The sequence below is a fragment of the Nannospalax galili genome, unplaced genomic scaffold (assembly GCF_000622305.1).
Source record: "Nannospalax galili isolate Female #2095 unplaced genomic scaffold, S.galili_v1.0 scaffold1719, whole genome shotgun sequence".
Taxonomy (NCBI): domain Eukaryota; kingdom Metazoa; phylum Chordata; class Mammalia; order Rodentia; family Spalacidae; genus Nannospalax; species Nannospalax galili.
The window spans coordinates 49,492-72,242 of NW_008341885.1; the positions used below are offsets into that span (position 1 = coordinate 49,492).

General features: G+C 43.7%; 1 protein-coding gene and 1 long non-coding RNA gene across 4 annotated transcripts in view; both read right to left on the minus strand.

The window, feature by feature from the left end:
* The window catches only part of Akr1a1 (aldo-keto reductase family 1 member A1), a 73,502-nt gene that overhangs the window by 43,176 nt on the left and 7,575 nt on the right, over positions 1-22,751 (minus strand). The window lies entirely within an intron of this gene.
* LOC103737783 lies at positions 13,147-22,751 on the minus strand. The gene is made up of 3 exons (XR_607416.3): positions 22,705-22,751; positions 22,490-22,576; positions 13,147-13,321 (listed from the first exon to the last, which is right to left on the minus strand). It is a non-coding gene; the product is annotated as an uncharacterized LOC103737783 (long non-coding RNA).

The window sequence follows — 22,751 nt, forward strand, 5'->3', positions numbered from 1 at the left end:
AGCAAACAGTCGCTCAGTTTTTGTAATATATATATACTTGGGGCCCTAGGAGCAAAGGCTGAGACTGAAGAGGACAATCCGATAAGCTATGGCTGGGATAAAAGTGAAACTAAACCTTCTGCTCCACCAGAGCCAGATCCACCCTATTATGAGGACCCCCGTCTGGGGTTAGAAGAGGGATCTCTTGACCCTGAGGATGAGTCTGCCCTAGGAGAGGAGACGGTTGAGTATGATCAGGAGAAGTGTCCACCTTTAATTACTTTGCCTGATCACTGGGAAATTAAGCAATTAAGGGCAGAGTTAGATGCTGTGAAGAAGTAAATGTTTAAGAACAAAGAGAAAGAAATTAGGACCACCCCAACGCCCTCTATCATGGTAGGATTAGAGCATCCTCCTCCGAGGACACCGAAGGCTGTTGCACCTCCCATGATTGCCATAGCTCAGGAGCCTTCGGCAGGAATCTGGTACCCGCTTAGAACCGTGCAATCTCCACTACAACAGGCCATTGGGGCCGCAGTAGAGCGAGGAGAGTCAGTGCATGGATTTCAGGTCTTCCCAGTTTCTGAGCAAGTTGATCAGCAGGGCAACAGGGTGCGGTCTCATGCACCTGTGCCTTTTAAGCAGCTTAAGGAACTAAAGACTGCTTGTGCTCAGTATGGTCTCACTGCCCCTTTTACCCAGGCTTTGTTAGAATCCCTGTCCATGGACGCGCTTCCTCCTGGAGATTGGAAACACATGGCATGTGCTTGCCTTTCAGGGGAGATTATCTGTTGTGGAAATCTGAGTATGAGGAACAGTGCCAGGTGACAGCGAATACCAATAGAGCACAGAATATTCCCATAGATTTTGATATGTTAGCTGGTGAAGGACAATATAGGGATACTGCTCAGCAGTTGCAGTACGATGTTGTGGCCTATGCGCAGATCAGAGCTGCAGCCCGAAGAGCCTGGTATAAACTGCCGTCTAGTGGTAGGCAGGCTGAGGACTTGTCTAAGATCAGGCAAGGTCCAGATGAGCCATATCAGGATTTCGTGGCTCGATTACTGCAAACTGCCAGTCGCTTGCTAGGGGATAGTGAAGCAGGTTTACTTTTAGTGAAACAGCTTGCGTTTGAGAATGCTAATGGACCCTGTCAAGCTGCTATTAGGCCTATTAGAAAGAAAGGTGATTTATCAGACTATATAAGATTATGCTCTGATATTGGGTCATCTTACATCCAAGGCGTAGCCATGGCTGTGGCATTTCAGGAAAAGCCTATTCAGGAGGTATTTTTTCAACAAACAAAAGGGCAAAAAGGACAGGCAGCAGGGCCTGGGGGTAGCTGCTTAGGGTGTGGCCGGTTGGGACATCAAGTGAAACAGTGCCCTAATAAGCAGAGAGAAGGTCAGAGAAACAAAGAGCCAGGCTTATGTCCCCATTGTTAACGAGGGAAGCATTGGGCTAATGAACGCAAATCAAAAAGGGATGTTACGGGGAACTTGCTTCTGCAGGGAAACGGGGAGCGGGGCCAGCCCCATGCCCCGAAACAGTGTTATGGGGCACTCCAGACATTTGTCCCCCAGCAGGGAAATCCATTCAAGATCTCTTTAGGGCCACCCCAGGAAGCGCAGGACTGGACCTCAGTGCCTCCACCTACACAGTATTAACCCCTGACATGGGAATGCAAGCCATACCTACAGGAGTGTATGGGCCGTTGCCAAAAGGAACGGTGGGATTGGTATTAGGAAGAAGTAGTGTCACCATGAAGGGAATTCTGGTAGCTCCTGGAGTGATAGATTCAGACAATTTGCTAATATGCATGAGTTGGTATTTCCAAAGATAGATAAGGTTAGTCCCATCACCCAGGCTACGACGGTATTTACTGATGGTTCTTCTAATGGACACACATCTTATGTGATTTCAGCCCAGGTAGTGGAACTTTGTGCTGTAGCTGCAGTGTTCCAGCTTCTGACCTCAACACCCTTCAATCTCTATACAGACAGTCATTATGTAGCTCGAGTTCTACAGGAAACTGAAACAGTACCTTTTATTGAAACAAGGAATGTTCAAATTTGTTTACTGTTAAGACAAGTGCAAAATAGTATTAAATCTAGAAAATATCCTTGCTATATAGGACATCTCAGAGCACATAGTGGTCTTCCTGGGCCATTAGCTTTGGGGAATGCCTTGGCGGATAAAGCCACTCAGCTTATAGGAATGACTCAGGTAGAGCAAGCTACAAATTCTCATGCCATTCATCACCAAAATAGCCAAAGTTTGAAAAAACAATTTCATATTACTAAAGAAGCTGCAAGACAAATTGTGCGACAATGCTCATCTTGTCCTCAAACACAAATTGTTCCTCATTATGGAGTTAATCCTAGAGGGCTGAAGCCTAACCAACTGTGGCAAATGGACATTACTCATGTTCCAGATTTTGGCAGACAAAGGTATGTACATGTTACAATAGATACATTTTCTGGCTTTATTATGGCTACTGCACAAACAGGGGAAGCCACAAAAAATGTTATAACTCATTGCTTGACTTGCTTTTCCATAGCTGGTATCCCTAACGTTATAAAAACAGATAATGGCTCTGGCTACAGCAGTCAGGGGTTCCAACGTTTCTGTTTGCAATTGGGCATTGAGCATAGAACTGGGATACCATATAACCCACAAGGACAAGGTATAGTGAAAAGAGCTCACGGTGCTTTAAAAACACAATCACAAAAAATAAGAAAAGGGGAGTTATATCCCCAGACACCAAGTAATCTTTTACATCATACTCTTTTTATTTTAAACTTTTTGAATTTGGATAAAAATGACTGCTCTGCGGCAGATAGAATGTGGCACCCTCAGTCACAGGATACCTACGCCCAAGTCAGGTGGAAGGATCCTTTAACTGGACAATGGAATGGCCCAGACCCTGCATTGATATGGGGAAGAGGGCATGTTTGTGTTTTTCCACAGGACACAGATGGAGCCAGGTGGCTGCCAGAAAGGCTGGTGAGGTTTGCAGGACGAGCGCCGAAGAAGCCTCCCTGTAGCCCCAGCTGTCCTGGAACTCACTATGTAGACCAGGCTAGCCTTGAACTCACAGAGATCTGCCTGCCTCTGCCTCCTGAGTGCTGGGATTAAAGGCGTGCACCACCACACCTGGCCTATGTATTGGTCTTTTTGAGGCAGGGTCTCCCTGTAGCCCCAGCTGGCCTAGAACTCCCCAGGCTGGCCTTGAATTCACAGAGATCCACCTGCCTTTGCCTCCCAAGTGCTAGGATCAAAGGTGTGCACCCCCCACCTACTCCCGGTCTTAAAAATATTTTTAAAGAAAATAAACCATCACAGCTTCTCTGGCTCAAGGCTGGCCCACTTCCCCATGCATTTGATGTCATATCCTCCCATTGCTTCCAGAAATTCATCCATCCTGCTCCCCATGATACCATAGCCACCCTCAGACCTGCTCTGTCCTGTCTCCTGTATGGCACTCCCCAACACGAGCACAATTAACTAAGTACTGTAGTCCATATAAAGCACTTAAACACATAATGAGCATCATTTGTGGCTAATTAGTCTGTCCTTAGTAAATATTGTCATCTACTCAGTAAAGCACTTATGGGAGGCTTAGGGATACAGTGTTGAAAAAGAAAGACATAGTGTTGTTGGGAGCTGTTAGTCTATTATGTACATTGAGCTGTGGCAGGCTTGTTTACTGAGTTTGTGTTATGCACACCAGTACCTAATCTGCCTAATCAGGAGAAATGTGTTTACCTAATCTGCCTAATCAGGAGGAATGTGTTTATGTGGAGAGCCTCACAATACCTTACCTGGAGGCAATAGTGGTAAACAAAAAGATCAAAGAAGCCTTTAAAGTATCTGACCGCTCCTTGACCCTCAGATACAGGTGGGAAAAACAGCTGTTGATAGGAATTGAGTCTTCTGTATAAAAAGGCAGAGCTGAAATAAACCCGGGCTTCAGGCACTACTGTCAGCCCTCCCAAGCATCTTTTCTGTCTCTTATTTTTTCTTTCAATCCTCACTCCCCCTTTCAGGTACTGTCCGTCTTGGCCGGCTGGCACTGGCAAAATATTTCCTCCATGCTTCCAAGCAAAGCCAGCCATGGTCAAGTAGGACCTTTGATTTATCTTCACATAGGCAGAACTGGTAAAAGAAAGGAGATAGGGGCTCCTCCCAAGCCTATGTGACCCCTGAGGAACAGATTCTCCAAACGGCCTTAAGAGTAAAAATAAATTGGTTTATCTGGGCCAACTGTATGGCCTTAAACACTCAAAAGGAAAGTATAACTGAAGATTGAAGGGGCCAATAAAAATTTTTAAGAGTCTCCGCTCCCTGGAGGCCCCACCCAAAAGCTAACTGTCAGTAACTGTAACTCCAGTTCCAAGGGATCAACGACACCCTCTTCTGAGATCCATGACTGCATGACATGGGTGAAAAACACTCATACACATAAAATAATTCAATTAATTAATTGAAAAGAAAAGCCAAAATCAATACAAATCTAGTAATTTTAACTTTTGTTCCCTCGGCCACCATGTGGGTGCTGAGAACCCAACCTGGATCCTCTGCAAGTGGAACCAGTGCTCTTAACTGCTGAGTTACCTCTCCGTCCACTGAGATTAGGTTTTAATTTTGGATAGTTTTGGGTTTTTTTGTGGTAGAAAGGATTGAGCCCAGATTATCTGGGCCTCAAGTAGGCTATGTGTCCCTCTAACACTGATCTATACTTCAAAATTTACTTCTGCCTGTTTATGAGACAGTCATATATCAATATCATATAGATGGCCTAGCCTCAAAAGTTAGGCATCTGAGGATGATCATGAACCTCCAAGTGCTAGGATTATAACCACACCCAACATTTCTGTGTGGTGTTGGTTTTGTTTTTTCACTTTGTTTTTTGTCCTGGAAATCACTATGTAGACCAGTCTGGCCTCAAATTCACATAGAACCGCCTGCCTCTGCCTGGGACTAAAGGTGTGCACCACCACGCCCAGCCTGTGTTTTTGCTTTTTTTCTTTAATTTTCTATGTATATGAATGTTTTGTCAGCATGTAAGTGCACCACAGGCATATATGGAGGCCAGAAGAGAGAGTCAGATCTCCCAGAACTGACCATTGTTAGGTGGTTGGAATGGTCTTCTAGAAGAGCAGTCAGTGGTTTTAAACACGGAGCCTTTCTTTTTTCTTTTTTTCCTTTTTGTCTTTTTGAGACAGGGTCTCCCTGTAGCCCCAACTGGCCTGGAACTCTATGTAGACCAGGCTGGCCTTGAACTCTGCTTCCTAAGTGTGCCACCATGCTGGCGGGCCTAAAAAACTCAGTATTACAAACCTGCAGCACGAGGTCTTGCTTGGATAGGCTCTTTTTTTTTTCTTTTAACTTTATATTTGTGTGTCCCAGTGTATATAAATACACCATGTGCAGGTAGGTACCCACAGGGTCATGCCTATATTTATTCTCAGGAGGCTGAGGCCAGAATGACATGAATTCAAAGCCAGGCTGGGCTACGCAATGGTGTCTAGGCCAGTATGAGATACCAAGTGACACTGTCCCACAAAGAAAGCAAAAAGCTAAAAGGAGGTCATCAGGAGCTGTTAAAAAAAAATTGGAGGGCTAGTGAGATGGTTCAGTGGGAAGATGTACTTGCAGGATATGTGATTGTGAGAACAAGTCCCCATGGAAGTCGGAGGACTGGGATTCCCCTCAGGCTGAGGTTGTAGGTGCTTGGGTGCCACCCTCTGTGAATGCTGCTAATCAAACTCTGGTCCTCTGCAAGAGCAGTATTAGGCTCTTAAGTGTTTAGCCACCAGACTGACTGACTGACTGACTGACTGATTGATATGTTGAGACCAGGTCTTATTAGGTGTGCTGGATAGCTTTAGTGTCAACTTGACACCTCAATTGGGGACTGGCCTGTGGCCATGTCCATGGGGCACCTTCTTGATTGTTCAGTGATATGGGAGGGCCCAGCCCACTGTGGGTGGTGCCACCCCTGGGCAGGTGGACCTGAGTTAGAAAGCAGGCTGAGCAGGGGCCAAGGAGCAAGCCAGTAATCATGGGCTGTGCTCCAGCTCCTGCCTCCAGGTTCCTGCCCTGAGTTCCTACCTTGGGCTCCCTGATGAACTGTGACCCAGGAGATGTAGGCCTAATAAACCCTTTCCTCCCCAAGTTGGTCGGAATGTTTTGTCACAGCAATGGAGAAACATTAGGAAATTAAGTATCCCAGGCTGGCCTCAAACTTGGCTTCTAAGCCAAGGTCTCCTGCTTCCACCTCCATCCAACCCAAGGCTTTATGCATTCTAGGAAACCATTCCACCAACTGAGCTACATCCATGGCCCCTTTGGCACAGTTTGATCAATCAGGCCCTTTGTCACCAGGATCTTTCCATTTTCACGTCATTTCTTGCCTCTATCGGTGTAGAGGCTCTGATCTCAGCAGACCGCCAGAGAGTGCTGAGTTCTGGCCTCCCTCTGGCCTCCCTCAGGCAGAGGACCTGAGAATGCAGGGGATTGCCTGAGAGCCCCAGATCCTGCTTCCATATGGTGAAGGAAGCCTGAGTGTACCTGACTGGAACCTGAATTGGGCTTCCACTCCTGAATAGTTGAGAACCTGAACCCCGTACCAACCAGCTTTACATAACCAATAAAGTATCTAGGCACCCAGATAATACAAACAGAAGCATACTTCAAATTAATTCTCATATGAGAATCATAAACAACAAAGAAATTCATGTGCCAAAATCACAACAAAAGAATAATAAAATGGAAAGCCAAAACCCCACCAAACTTCACCAATCTACAAGGAGAACCCCCTAGAGATAACCCAGGTGTGATGGTTTGAATGAAAATGTCTCTCATAGGCTCCAAGTGTTTGGACATTTTGTCCCCACATGGTGGCGCTGTTTTGGGAGGTTTTAAAAGGTGTGGCTATCCTGGAGGAAGCACATTACTGGGCCATGGGCTTAGAGAATTCTTAAGCCTTGCCGGATCTCCAGTTGCTCTCTTGCTTCCTGTGCCTGCGTGATGATGTGAGAACTTAGCTTCTGTTCTTCCTGCTCCAGCCACCTCCAGCCAGCTCTGCTGCCATGCCTCCCTGCCAAGATGGACTGTAATTCCCCTGGAACTGTAAGCTCACATAAACTCTTCCTTCTATAAATTGCTTGAGTCACTATTTCTATCAAAGCAACAGAAAAGTGACTAATACACCAGGATACTGAATTTACAAGAACAATCATAAACACAATGAAGGAATTCAATGAATTTAAAGAACACATGAACAAACAAATCAAAGAGCTAAAAGAAGATACGGATAAACTTCTGAATGAATTGACATTGAAGAAAACTCAGGCAGAAATGGAGAAGGAAGTGCAAAACTCAATAAGCCAACTTGAAACAACAGGGGAAATAACAGGGGAATGCACAACACTGGAGGATAAAGTTGAAGAACTGGACCACTCAAGCAAAGATTATAGAAAAAATTTAAACACACAGGAATGGAATGTGCAAGAGATGCACATTCCATTGGGATACCATGAAAAGGGGTAAGGAGGGTCACTTCATTCTGATCAAAGGAACAGTTAACCAAGAAGATCCTGAACATGTATGCACCAAACTCTGGTGCACTCAAATTCATAAAAATAACACTATAGGACTTTAAGGCACAAATTAACCCCAACTCAGTAATAGTAGGGGACTTCTGTCTTCATTAGACAGGTCAACTGGACAAAGAAAACAGAGAGACGTCTGAATTAAATGATACCATACATCAAATGGACCTAACAGACGTCTTCTGAATATTCCACTTAAGCACCAAAGAATACACTTTGTATTCAGCACCACATGGAACTTTTTCAAAAATTGACAACATACTGTGACACAAAACAAACGTCAACAAATACAAAACAATTGAAATAATTCCATACATTCTATCAGACCACAACACAATAAAGCTCAAAATCAACAGTGGACAAAGGCCTACTCACGAACTTGTGAGATTGAACAACACATTCCTCAACAATGAGAGGGTGAAAGGAGAAATTAAGAAAGAAATAAAAGAATTCCTGGATTTCAACAAAAAGGACAATACAATACAACACAGCCTCTGGGACAGTCCTAAGAGGGAAGTTTATAGCTCAGTGCCTACATTAAAAAATTAGAGCCGGGCATGGTGGCGTACACCTGTAGTCCCAGGACTTGGGAGGCAGAGGCAGGCAGATCTCTGTGAGTTCAAGGCCAGCCTGGTCTACATAGTGAGTTCCAGGACAGCTGGGGCTACAGGGAGACCGTGCTTCAAAAAGACAATGACAACAACAAAAAACAGGCACTATCATTTATATTCAAAAGGCTTGTACCTAGAAAAGCAACAACAAATGAAACCCAAACCCAGCAGACAAGAAGAAATAACAAAAATCAGGGAAGAAATTAATGAAATAGAAACAAAGAAAACAATAAAAGAATCAATGAATCTAAGAGTGGGTTCTTTGAAAAGCTAAAGAAGATAGACAGATCCTTAGCCGCCAGTTAACCAAAAGAAAGAAAGCAAATCCAAATCAACAAAATCATAGATGAAAGGGGAAACATCACAACAGATACCTAAAAGATCCAGGCCATTATAATGGGATATTTTTAAAACTTGTGCGCTACTAAATCTGAAAATCTAAAAGAAATGGATGGATATCTGAAATCATGGGAACCATCAAAGTTAAACCAAGAAGAGATCAACAGTTTAAACAGACCCATAATATATAAGGAAATTGAAATAGCCTCCCAACTAAAAAAACCCTAGGCCCAGATGGATTTACAGCAGAATTTTAAAAGACATTTTAAGAAGACTTCCAACTAATACTACTTAAATTATTCAAAATGATAGAAACAGAGGGAGAACTCCCAAATTCCTTCTATGAAGCCAGCATCACGCTAATACCCAAAGCAGGTAAAGACACAACCAAAAAAGAAAAATATAGCCGGGCAGGGTGGCTCATGCCTTTAACCCCAGCACTCGGGAGGCAGAGGCAAGGCAGATCTCTGTGAGTTCAAGGCCAGCCTGGTCTACATAGTGAGTTCCAGGACAGCTGGGGCTATAGGGAGACCCTGTCTCAAAAAGACAAAAAAAGAAAAAAAGAAAACTATAGACTTGCAAACCATATGCAGACACATTTCAAAAAGATCATTCACCATGATCAAGTAGGCTCTATCTCAGAGATGCAGGGATGGTTCAATATACTCATCAATAAACATCATTAATCATATAAATGGGCTCAAAGACAAAAACCACATTGTCATCTCAATAGATTCAGAGAATGCCTTTGACAAAATTCAACATGCATTTATGTTCCAAGTCCTAGAGGGAATTGGACCAGAGGGAATATACCTCAACATAAATAAAGCTATATGCAACAAACCCATAGCCAACATCATTCTAAATGGAGAAAAACTGGAAGCATTCCCATTAAAATCAGGAACCAGACAAGGATGCCCACTATCTCCACTCCTTTTCAACATGGTGCTTGAAACTCTTGCTAGAGCAATAAGACAGGAGAAGGAAACTGACGGGGTAATAATTGGAAAAGAGGTCAAACTATCACTTTTTACAGATGATATGATATGATACTATACCTAAAAGATCCCAAAAGTTCCGCCAGAAAAACTCTTAGAACTGATCAACACTTCCAGTATAGTGGCAGGTTATAAAATCAATCTACAAAAATCAGTACCTGGGGCTGGAGAGATAGCTCAGTGGTTAAGAGCACTGATTGCACTTGCATAAGACCCAGGTTCAATTTTCAGCACCCACATGGTGCCTAAACACCATCCATAACTCCAGTTCCGGGAGAATCCAATGCCTTCTTTTGACCTCTGCGGGCATTGCACTACTCGGGTGAACTTACACAAATGCAGGTGATACACTCATACACATAAAATAAAAATAACAAATAATTTTTTTGTCTTTTTGAGACCGGGTCTCCCTGTAGTCCCAGCTGTCTTGGAACTCACTATGTAGACCAGGCAGAGATTGCCTGCCTCTGCCTCCTGAGTGCTGGGATTAAAGGTGTGCACCACCATGCCCAGTTGGTACTGATTTTTTTAAAAAATATTTTATGCCAGGCTCGTGCGACCCCTGAGCAACAGATCCTCAAATGACCTTAAGTGTAAAAATAAATTGATTTATTTGGGCCAACTGTATGGTCTTAAGCACCCAAAAGGAAAGTATAACCAAAGAATAAAATCATCAGTATGTTTCTTTAAGAGTTCAAGGGATTACACTTCCCAGGCATTACGCTTAAGTCTATGTGCTGGATAGCTTTAGTGTCAACTTGACACACCTGGGTTGAGGGAGCCTCAATCGGGGAATTGCCTCTATTGGACTGGCCTGTGACCATGTCTGAAGGGCATCTTCTTGATGAGTGATGTGGGAGGGCGCAGCTCACTGTGGGTGGTGCCACCCCTGGGCAGGTGGGCCTGTGTTGCATAAGAAAGCAGGCTGAGCAGGAGCCGAGGGAGCAAGCCAGTAAGCAGCTTTCCTCTGTGGCCTGTGCTCCTGCCTCCAAGTTCCTGCCCTGAGTTCCTACTTTGGGCTCCCTGATGAACTGCATGTGACCTGGGAGATATAAGACAAATAAACCCTTTCCTCCCCAAGTTGGTACTGGTCAGAGTGTTTTGTCACAGCAATGAAGAACAAACTAAGACAGTCTATATAAAAATAGATTTGTTTACATGTTCCAAATATACACAAAATAGTTTATAGAGTACAGATAACTGTAAGTACAGGGGGAAACACAGTCAATGTCATTTTTATTTTAATATTTGTTGCCCTAATCTGTTATATTTGCTCCATTAGGCCAAGCAATACTCTTGGTCATTTTAAGTCTAGTCATCCTATTAGATGTCACACACAAATGTTATGTCAGACACAGAGGACAAAAGAAAAGTAAGATCCAGATCATGCTGGCTAATAGCTTTGATGTGATCCAGGCTTTTCTTTCTTATTGGCTCTCCCAGTTAGCTATTCCTCTCTCCTGAAGACTGCTATCTCACCTACAACTGAGCCTCATCTACATCGGATTCTAGGAATGAGCCTTCCTAAGACGTCCTGTGAATAAATAGTATGTGGCCCTTGGGTGCACAAAATGTGATGTTTGGCCAACAGGGGGAACTGTGAAAGAAAAGTTCCCCAAAAGAACTCCTACACCTTGGACTGAACTTCCTGCAAGGCTGACCAGCTGATTATCACTCTGGAGACTGTGGAGAGTTTGGAATGTTGCAGGTCCAGAGTCTACCATTTGTCTCGGGCCATCTTTAGCCCCCTAAACAGCCACTCCTTACCCACCTCTGTTTCTGATCTAACATCCCGTGACTAACAGATAAAAAACCTTTTAGAATGTATTATTCCTAGCAGATCACCCAGTCTCACCAATCGCTTTGCTGTGACCCGCCTACTGAATGTATCCTCCAATGTATTTGAAAAGTGTCTTGATTTATGACTTTTCTTTGTTCTGTTACTGTGAAAATGTAAGACAACTGTTACCACACTGGAACATGGAATTTGGGGTAACCTGAATCTGTGTCCCTAGGCCATGGTCACTCATATTTGGCTCCAGCCTGGTCTACATAGTGAGTTCCAGGTCCACTGGGGCTCAAAAAGACCAAAAGATTAAAATAAATAAACATTATTTTTATTTTATATGTAAGTGCACCCATATCATTCAATGCCCATGGAAGTCAGAATGGAGCGCCAGATCTCCCCCGGAACTGGACCTATGGATGGTTGATTAGATGTCGTGTCAGTGCTGAGAACTAAACCCAGGTCCTCTGCAAGTGCAGTCAGTGCTCTCAACCACCTCTGCAGTCCCAATTCTTGCCTCTTCCACGGCCCTATACTCACTTTTAGTTTCTGTGCTGGATAGCTTTAGTTGTCAACTTGACACACCGAGGTAGAGGAAGGAAATTCCTCATTTGGGGAATTTCCTCCATTGGACTGACCTGTGACCATGTTTGTGGGACAGATTCTTGATTGCTGAGGAATGCCCACTTTGGAAAGTGCTACCCCTGGGCAGGTGGTCCTGTATTGTGTAAGAAAGCAGGTTAACCATGGGCCAGACAATCTGTACTCCAGGTTCCTGCCCTGGGTTCCTGCCTTGACTTCCCTTGATGATGGACTGTGTTTGTAAGCCACATAAGCCACATAAATAAAGAAACACAGCAGTATGAAAACAAACTACAACCATTTCCACCACATCTTTTTCAGGTTTTTCAAACACCTTCCACTTTCAAAGCTTTTCCACAAGCTGTTAGATATGGAGTGCTGTTCCCACCTCACCTCCTTTAACTAATTAATCTCTATTCATCCTTTAGATCTCAGCTCATTAAATAAGTAGGAAAATCCTGCTACACTTCTTCCAACTGTACCTCAAGTAGACTACAGGGACCTGCATGTCTTATTGTGCCTAATCCAGAAGCATTCAAAAATTTTAGTGAATTAATGAATGGCTTCTCTGGAAAACTTCCTGTATGGCCAGAGTTTAGAGCCAGTTTTGTTATTTGCCAAAATCCTTCTTAAAACTATTTATTAGTGAACTCTGATGGGACTATAAGGGACATGTTTTGGGGCTTGACCCTGCTTCCTTCAGATAGACTATGCTCAGTCACTATAAAGGAAAACAAAAGCCCATTTCCAGATTCTGCAATGAGAACCCTAAACTTCTGATAATACATTTCTAGGGGATTCTTTATATTCTTAAACTTAGGCACTACTAAGGCAGAGAGGAGTGAAAACTTAAGACCCACACTCTCCTTAAACCCAGGTCAATCAGTGCCAGGATCCCAACACCAAGCAATTTGTGGAATTCTTGATAACGTGCAAGGGACACACATAGTGCTAAAAAAAAAAAAAAAAAAAAAAAAACGTGGCACTACCTGAATTCAGCTGCTTGCAAGGCACTCTAAAGCACTCTAAATCTTTAATCATAACACACTGGGGGAGGCAGGTAAATCTTTGTGACATCAAGGCCAGTCTGGTCTACATGGTGAGTTCCAGGTCAACCAGAGCTACATAATGAGACCCTGCCTCAAAACAAAATAAACGACAAGATCAGGAGTGGGCTTCAAGGGAGGTCACAGCTAGCTGTCCCTGAGAATAACAAGTTCCAACCGAAGGCCTGACCAGACAATCAAACAGTGGTATTTATTGTACCAATGGCTTTACTGACCCCTCTTTCTGGGGTGTGCAGGTAATACGTCTCTGCAGGGAATCTGAGAAGCTATGGTCTCAGTATGGGTCATTAAAAGGGTACAGAGGGTGTCCTGTATCTCTTGGGACCCTTTTTCCATCCACCTGAAAATAGAAAGAATTAGATGACTCCATTAGCAAGAACTGACATTCCAAAGACCCAGGGCATTTCCCCCAGCATTTTAGAATTCGTTACTTTTCTAATTTTTTAAATTTTATGTATTTATTTATTGGTCTTTTTGAGCAGGGTCTCCCAGTAGCCCCAGCTGGCCTGGAACTCTCTATGTAAATCAGGCTGGTCTCAGACTCACAGAGGTCCTCCTGCCTCTGCCTGAGTCTGGGATTAAAAGCATGCGCCACCATGCCAGGCTATTGTTTTCAATTTTATTGTATGTATATGAGTGTTTTGTCTGCATGTATACAAGTGCACCTGGGTTGTACAATATCTGCAGAGGTCAGAAGGGGATATCAAATCCCTGGGAACTGGTATTAAGGACGGTTGTTAGCCTCCATGTGGGTGTTAAGAACAAAACCAAGATCCTCTTAACCACTGAGCCATCTCTCCAGTCCCTTCCCCCAAATTATTTAGTTATTTTTATTATTATTTTTTGAGACAGGGTCTCCCTGTAGCCCCAGCTGCCTGGAACTCACAAAGAACCTCCTGCCTCTGCCTCCCAAGTGCTGGGACTAAATGCTTGTACCACCACGTGGGGTTCCTTCCCCCAACTTTTATGAAGAACTTTTGGCTAGTTTTTCACTATACCAGGTGGCATGAGCAGGAACCACAGCATTAACATCATTACAGCATCAAATCCACAGCCTGGTACATACCTGATCCTGCCTGGAAGACTTTGTAGTCTTTACTGGGACAACTTGTGCCCAGAATCTATTTATTTCCCTATAAGCAGTAGACTTCAACAAGGTCAAGAATGCCATCTGGGCTCCTCTCTATTCTTCCTGATTTTTCCTTCTAGAGAGCGCTCTCCTCTCTGTACCTACTGCCCCTTTAATAAATTCCTTGCATAACTTCAGACTTATGCCTGAGTGTCTTTTTTGTTGAAGACCCCAGCCTGGTGGGCTTGGGGGGGCGTTCAACAAGTGGCGCCCAACACGGGGCTTGAAGACCCCTGACATCAGGCTGTCTGAACCAGATTTTTTGAGGAAAAAGTGTTTTTTGGGTGAGTATGCTTTGTTAGGTAAGTATGTCATTTTTCCTTTCTTCCCTGCAGTATATTTATTATAGTAATAGGTTGCACAGTGCAGGGTGTGCTTTAGGGGCTCACAGTATGGGATTTTTAGTTAAAGTAGGGGACAGAGTCAGGAAAGATGTAGGCATGGGGTCTCAGACAGGAGAAACAGTTTCACTTAGGGCTGCCTGGACATTTGGTAAAGTGTGTGTTAAATGCTGTCCAAGGAAAGTGCTTCTAAGCCAGCTTTTTCATACAGCCAGAAGGACAATTAATCTTCATAAAAGTTCTGAGGAGGTGAAGCGTAAAGTCTCAGAGCAAGTTTGCAGAGTTTTTTATTCAGAATTTCCTCCTCCTTGCCTGGCTCCTAGTGTTCAGAAGACAGTAAGAAGGCAGACTCAGACGGCTAACTTTAAATTCAGGTGTAGGAAGCCCGCTGTCTCCTGTGTGCAGTTTTAACTCAATGCTGTACATGTAGTATAGGGCTCTAAATGTGAGAAGCTGACTCGGGGCAGAAACTGGTCCTTTCTGTTCAGACTCATGCTAGTTCTCTCAGACGTTCAGACTGATCCTCTGACACTGTGAAAGGAACTGAGAGCAGCTTGCATGTTTTAGTGCCTTGGCATGCAAGGATTTTTCTTCGGCTGAATAAAGGCTTCCACCTCAGGGGTCAGTCTCCACAGGGCCCTAAATAGGGTAACCCAACCCAGATTAGTCGTACGAGACAACCTGTGGATACGGGTGAGGAATACAATTCCGCTGCGATTAATCTGGAGAGAGGAACAGTATGAGGGCTGTTCAGGACGCTGACCAGGGCCATCCGCAGCGATGCTTTGGGATGTAAAACTGGCAGGCCCACGCAATGTCGACACTGTGCCTTTGCAGATCTGCGTTGGGTACCATTCCCAACATATTACAACATATTTTATTACAATGTGCACATATTTTATTACAATTTGGCTTAATGGTACCATTTACTAAATTCCCTCAGATTGAGCTTGGCACGGCTCAGGGTCATTGATGTATGAGAAGTGGATATGAGATGTGAATAATGGCAGTTTGTGGAACTTGTTTTTCTGTTTCTTTGCCCGGTAGCACAGGTCGGGTAGCTCAGGTATGAGAGGTGGCATCCTGAGCACTCTGAGCAGGTAATTTAAGCCGAGATTGCTTGTGAGGAGAACTTTACGTAGGTGGCTTGTGGCAGAGGCCGCTTGCGCTGTGTCTTGGAGCTTTACATGTGATTTGTGGCAGAAGCTGAGTCTTTTTTGGCACTGGTGCCAGGCCTTCTTTGGCTGGTACGTGACTGCTTGAAGTTGTGGCCCAACATGATGCAGTTGCGTGCCGCCGGAGAGGTTTGGACTCAAACACCAGCTGCCGGAGAGGTTCTAGTTTCGCCGGGAGCTACAGGTACTAATGAACAGGTGATTTATGGTAGAAATCACTCATGATGAGCTCTTGAATCTATTTTCCTCTATTTCAAGTTCCGTGATTTTACAAAAAGACATCTCTAACAATAATTTTGCAAAAAAGAGCTCCATAATTTTACAAAAGACGTCTAGAACAACATCGTGCACACTGTAAAAATTATACATTCGGTTTACTGATATCAGTCATAAAGTAAAATTTTCTATATGAATTTGTTCTACTTTACAACGTTCAGTTTGTTTGTTTGGTTGGTTACCTAGTGTACATGGTTGTGTTTGATAATGTTGCCTTGACAACCTAGTGTGTTGCTCTGTTGCCCTTGGTTGTCTTGGTTGCCCACGTAACCCCTGGACCTTCCTTGGATGGTGTGTGGCTGCTTGAAGCTGCGGCCCAGCGTGATGTGGCCGCGTGCCACCGGGGGGGTTTTTGGGGTGGGCCACCGGGTTGCCAGGTTGGTGGCTGTTGTTGGCATATGGGTTTCTGTCATGGCTTTGTAGAGGGTTCCTAATATACAATATCAAAATGGTTAGATCCGCTATTAAGAAAGTAGAAGTAACTCAAATGACTATCAATAAAAGTACAAATAATGAAATACTAGTACATATACAAAATATACTACCATAAAAGTCAGTCTTGTGATATTTGATATTGACCTTATTGTGTTCAGCAACAACTACATGGAATTATAAGAGGCTTATGTCTTTTCTGCTAAAGTTTTACTTCCATGCTTTGAAGCCATATCAACTTTAATCCAGCTCATCAGGTCTGACTCCATTAAATATTTTGGGCATGCCCTAACTAATTATGGATAAACATTATTCTAAGCATAAATTTGTGCAGTTTTGTCAAACCACTGATCTTGTATTTCATAACGGCACATGCACAGTTCCCTTATCACATGCCTTAATAATTTTCACAAATGGGTCAGCATGGTTTTCTTTTCGTACAACATACAACAAAGTCTGAAGTCAAAAGTCAGAATTCGGACCTCGGGCCTTCCTTGGTTGACGCGCTGCTGCTTGAAGCTGTGGCCCAGCATGATGCAGTCACGTGCTGCCAAGGAGGTTTGAACTCTGTCCGAATTCAGAACTCGATGCTGCTGCTAATTTTATGTATATTCTGTCTAACAGTAAAGTACATGAATTATTCACCCAAATACATTCTTCTATTATTGGAAGCGTGTTGTCTTTTGCCAAAGATTTATGTGTTGTTTTTGACAAGACTTGAATATCTTGGTAACACTATTTGGGGTTTTGTAGCACATGGTCTTTGGGATGGAGGCTCGGTTGCTTGAAGCTGTGGTCCAGCATGATGCAGCTGTGCCCCATCTTGCGGCTATTGTGTCATGGACTCTATGTCTGCATCAGGGGGGAGTCCTATCTCTCTCTTGTTCAGTCAAGTGTTGCCTTGTTTGTTGAATGCTTACCGCTTTGCTCAACAAGATTACACCTTTATTAATGACTTTTAATTGACTAAGATTCTTAAGTTTGCTTCCTATTACCTCTTCCTTTCAGGACAGTATATACAAGATTTGTAAAGCCAAAAATGTATCAAATGAACATCTGCAGTATATGATAAAGTGTTTGCTTTACTGGTACAAGAAACATTTCCAGCAATTCTGTTGCTGAGTTTGCTGCTGCAATTGCCTTTCTGTTGTTCCTCTCCTTTTTCGTTATGCCTGGTCTGCGTTCATGATTGTCGGTGCTCCTATGCATGAGGCGGAACGTAGTCACTTGAAACTGTGGCCCAGTATGATGTGGCTGCGCCGTCCTGCATTTCTGCTACTGACTGCCATGAGTGTTTTCTAAGGTATGACATTTTCTTTACTTCTTGTCTTGTGTCCCTAATACTCCCATTACAGCGGATTGTACAATGAGCAATCAGCTGCTCTCTTTTTTAGGTATAAGTGACAGTTAACGTATGTTTTTCAGGACCTAGATTTGCTGTTGTGTTATATGTTTCCATGGATACTCAATCCCACCTTGTCATTTGTTCCCGTGATGACCTATTGTGTATGTTTCTGTCATCCTTGACTACCTGTTCTAGACTTAGGAACAGAGTAATGTCCATTTTTTGTTTGTTATATGTCACCTTGGAAAGCTACTCAATACATACGTACTTCTTTTGCTCCACAGGACCCTGTCACCACAAACTTTGGAAAACACTCAAGAACACACCTCAACCTGTGCTTTCCACCCTTGCCAACAACTTATAATTTCTATTCACTTTAACGGATTTTTCTCCTGCTTCAGTTTTTCTTTCCCCAGGACTATGGGCTGGCTTAAGCATATACTTCAAAAACATGGTGTGATATACAGCTCACACGCTCTAAATTCTCATTCGAGATTACTGTACAATGGCCGAGCGTGATATTGTGACTTGTCCTGCTCAGTCTTCTACAGGTTCTACAACCAAAAAGGTCCACAAGTTGTGTGATGATGTGCAAGACCACCCTAAAGAGTCCTCTAAATCCTCTACTGAGGCTACTGCTTTGCAATCACAGGCTCAGTTGTCGTCCTCTATAATACAAATACAACCTGAAAAGAACATCCAGTTAAGGCCTACACCAATTCATACGCAGGTCTGTATGCCTTCTACTGCACCTGCCCTGTCTCCATTACAAAAGATAGTGTGGCAGGCCACTGCTACAGGTGCAGATGTGTCAGGCTTCATGTCACTCATAAAACCCCATGATAGTCAGAGTACTAGAGATACTCTGTTTCAATTCGAAGCCTTGCAAACTTTTAAATCTGCTTGTCTGCAACAACGCTGTGTTGGATTCCCTGCCTACTAATCAGTTGCCTCCTAATGATTAAAAAACACCAACAAAAACTTGTTTGTCCACAAAAGACTATTTCATATGGAAGTCGCATTTTAACAAATTCTGTCTGGCTACAGTTGACCTAAATTAACATCTCCATATTCCAGTTACCTTTGATATGCTTGCAGGAAAAGGCCAATAAGGAAACGGCACAACAAGTAAATTTCCCAAATGCCATATATGCTCGAGCTACTGTTGCAGCAAAAACAAGCCTGACATACACTGCCTCCTACAGGATGGCACACTAAGGACCACACTAAGATCACACAGGGCCCTAATGAGTCCTAACAAGACTTTGTGTCTAGGTTATTTATTGGCTGTCAGGCGAACACTCGGCTTGTAACACGCTTAGCGTACAACACCACAAATACTGCCTGTCAGGCAGTCCTAAAAGCATATAGGAAAAAAGGATCTTTGTCAGATTATATCAAATATTGTTCTAACATTGCCTCAGCTCATGACATATGCCACTACTATCAGTGTGCCAAACCCTATGGTCTTCCTTCACAGATAAAGTAAATGTCTCCAGGTTCACCAGAACAATCTTCTGATATCTTCTTTTAACATGTACGTTTCTTTCCAGTTCAGTCTGTTGTCTATCAAAATTTAGTTATGTCTTTTCTGGGTTTTCCCCTTTGGTGAACATTACTTTCAACACTCGTTACGCCCTATAGCTACACAACTGGATCTAAGAATATTACTCACTTCTGGATAAATGCCTCAAAGAATATACAACACGTTTATGCTCGACTTTCAGTCACCTCTGTTAATGCTTGTTTTCAGCTGGCCATGTCATATTTGTTTCCCATTACCTTACAAACCTACGGTTGTCAAGAACTAGCCTTCAATGCATGTTGTCTCCATGGCAATGAACTCACAATTGAGTTTGTTGTCTGTTACCTTAGTTACTGAGTGTACAGTATATGGTATTCTTCTCTCATGTATGGGTAGACTTTCACTCCTGATGAATTTACTTCCCTACCTTGGTGTATGCCTTCACAATCTATTTCCTTTACAGTTTACGACTTCACTTTAACAACCATTTCTCGCAGCTTCATCTTCGCTCTATTGTTTTTAGGACTACTAGCAGGTATAACTTATTTAGCATCTGCAAACTAATAGTACTATTGTCTCTAGTCATGTCTTCCTCCCATATAAACCTTCTGTTTATCATTATCTATAGTTAGATGTCTGTCAGTACAGCTGAGTCCACTTATTGCCTAATCCTCCTCTTCTCCATAGGTACACCATGGTCACCTAGATCCTGCAATAATGCTTGACTTGATTGACAACTTTTATCTCTGAGTGTGATCTGTTTGAGGTAGTTCCTGTAATACATATTTAGAAATCACTAACTGCTCTTAAGTCTGTGAAACTCTTTACGGAAACTGTTACTCTTACGATATTTTGTGACTTTACTACGGTTGCTAATTTCACTATTTTGGCTTGTGTCCACCTTCCTCTAATGGCTTTCATTGAACATGTGGTCCCTCAGGACATGAACCAAACTTGCCAAACTGGTCATTTGTATACATGTCTTCACAACTCTATAGCCTTTGATCCAGCTTAAGATAAGGTAACGTGGCTACCTGGTAGGTGGCCCGGGTGGGGGTTTGTTTCTGCTTTTTTCACAGGATATCGCCATGATGTGTTCACTTCCGTCGCCTCGCTTCCGCTGCTGTTGCTGTCCTGCTCTTCTCTGCGCCTATGTCATCGCGGCACCATCCATCATTATCTCCACTGTTCTCAAGTTTTCCTGGATCCATTTTTTGGACTCTTTTTGCGTTCCTTGGACTGTTTCCACCGCCTGGCGCCCACCGTTCTCCGTCTCTGAACTTTCACTAGGATGCATCCCTGCCCTATTTGATTGCTTGTGTATCCCTCGTGATTTGTGCACCATTGTGTTGCTCATTTGTGTTGTATTTCTTCCCTTCTGTCCTCCCTTTACCCCTTAGGGCTGTGGGGTCCTTTTTTATTCGTTTGGAGGGGGGACTTAGGCTCTGCCTAACCTCCGCGCAGATAGAATTCACAGCTAATCACAACAACTTCACAAAGCTAATTCGAAATCCAAACCCAACTTCACAAATTACAATTTGGATGCTACAAAATTTGGCCATATGTCAGGTCCAGGCTGTCCTGCAGTTCAATTTTCTCTCTGTGACACTGTGCCTCAGTGGCATTTCCCATTTCTTCCCCAAGGCCGTGGCCATTCACTGGGAGCTTTCAGGAGGCCGGTTAGCCAGAGACGGGTAAGATTCTCTCAGAGGAAAGCGGGACACCAGCCGCCCCCAACAGCTTTCACTCTGGCAGAAGACAACCTAAGACAGGCACAGTCATTCCATCCCAAGTATTGGCATGTACTTCATCTTTAAAAAATATAAAAAGAAAGGGGGAAATGTTGGGAGCCATGCTTGCCATAAGCATTGGAAATTAGGAAGTGTCACTTTAAGAGCTTCTGAGCCCTCTGGCTGTAGCCTGGATACCTGGATACTAAACAAATCTTTCTAGAAAGTTAGTTTCAGTTCAGCCTACGTGCTGTCACTTAGTAACTCTTATGTTTCTGTTGTTAGGATTCACCAAGGTAACCCAAACACTAGACTGTATAAAAAGAGGACCTGAGGGTCCCCTTAAGAGATTCTTCCTGATTTTTCCTTCTAGAGAGCGCTCTCCTCTCTGTACCTACTGCCCCTTTAATAAATTCCTTGCATAACTTCAGACTTATGCCTGAGTGTCTTTTTTGTTGAAGACCCCAGCCTGTTGGGCTTGGGGGGCGTTCGACAGACAGGGTCTCCCTGTAGCCCCAGCTTGCCTGGAACTCACAAAGAACCTCCTGCCTCTGCCTCCCAAGTGCTGGGACTAAATGCTTGTACCACCACGTGGGGTTCCTTCCCCCAACTTTTATGAAGAACTTTTGGCTAGTTTTTCACTATACCAGGTGGCATGAGCAGTGACCAGACCATTAACATCATTACAGCATCAAATCCACAGCCTGGTACATACCTGATCCTGCCTGGAAGACTTTGTAGTCTTTACTGGGACAACTTGTGCCCAGAATCTATTTATTTCCCTATAAGCAGTAGACTTCAACAAGGTCAAGAATGCCATCTGGGCTCCTCTCTTATTATTTTATTGGGTTAATTTGACTGCTTTGGAGAAATTATGTAGGTTCAAGATAATCAAGAAGTAGGTTTATACCAGGCATGGTGGCCTATGCCTTTAATCCTAGCACTTGGCAGGCACAAGCAGGCAGATCCAGGCCAGCCTGGTCTACATCCACAGCGAGTTCCAGGCCAACTGGGGCTACAGAGACACTCTGTCTCAAAACACACACACAAAAAGAATCAAAATTAGGATTCCCAGGTTTTATGAAGTATGCCTAAGGCACAGTAATTTCCTGACCTTGAGAAAAAGGAGACCACTGGAGCAGAGTTTGGTGGCACACAGCTGTCATCTTAGAACTTCAGAGGCTAAGACAAGAGGATAGAGTTCAAGGTAGCCTGAGCTACAAAGTGTAAACCTCTCTGAAAGGAAGGAAAGAGAAAGACTAAAAAAGAGAAGGCACAATGGCACCTTAGAAGGCCGAGGCAGGACAACTGCCAGGAGTTCGAAGCCAGCCTGGGCTACAAAGTTCTAGGCAAGCATGGGAAATCTGGCTCAACAAAGCAAAAAAAGGAAGGAGAGGGAGGAAGGGAAGGAGGAGAGAAGGAAGAGAGGAAAAGAGTACTATATTTGGGGTGGCAATCCCTCCAATATGCTGTCCTTCTTCCAACCAGCAAGCCTGAGGCCAGACCTGGGCCACCCCACCCCATTCCCTGACCCTGAATGGCTACATATCCTTACCGTAATCATGGGCACAATGTAGCGCCAATTTTTGTTCAAGGCATCTAGCTGCTTCATCTCCTCTGGGCTAAAGCTGAAATCAAATACCTGGGAACAGGAAAGACAGCCTTGTGAGTGGTAGCTGGGGTCCCCCAATACTGTCTTCTTGGCCAGCCCAAATCAGGGGCAGAATGTATCTCAATAGACTAAAGAGGACAGAACCCATGACCAAGTACCTGAATGTTCTGAAGGATACGAGAAGGAGTGATACTTTTGGGGATGG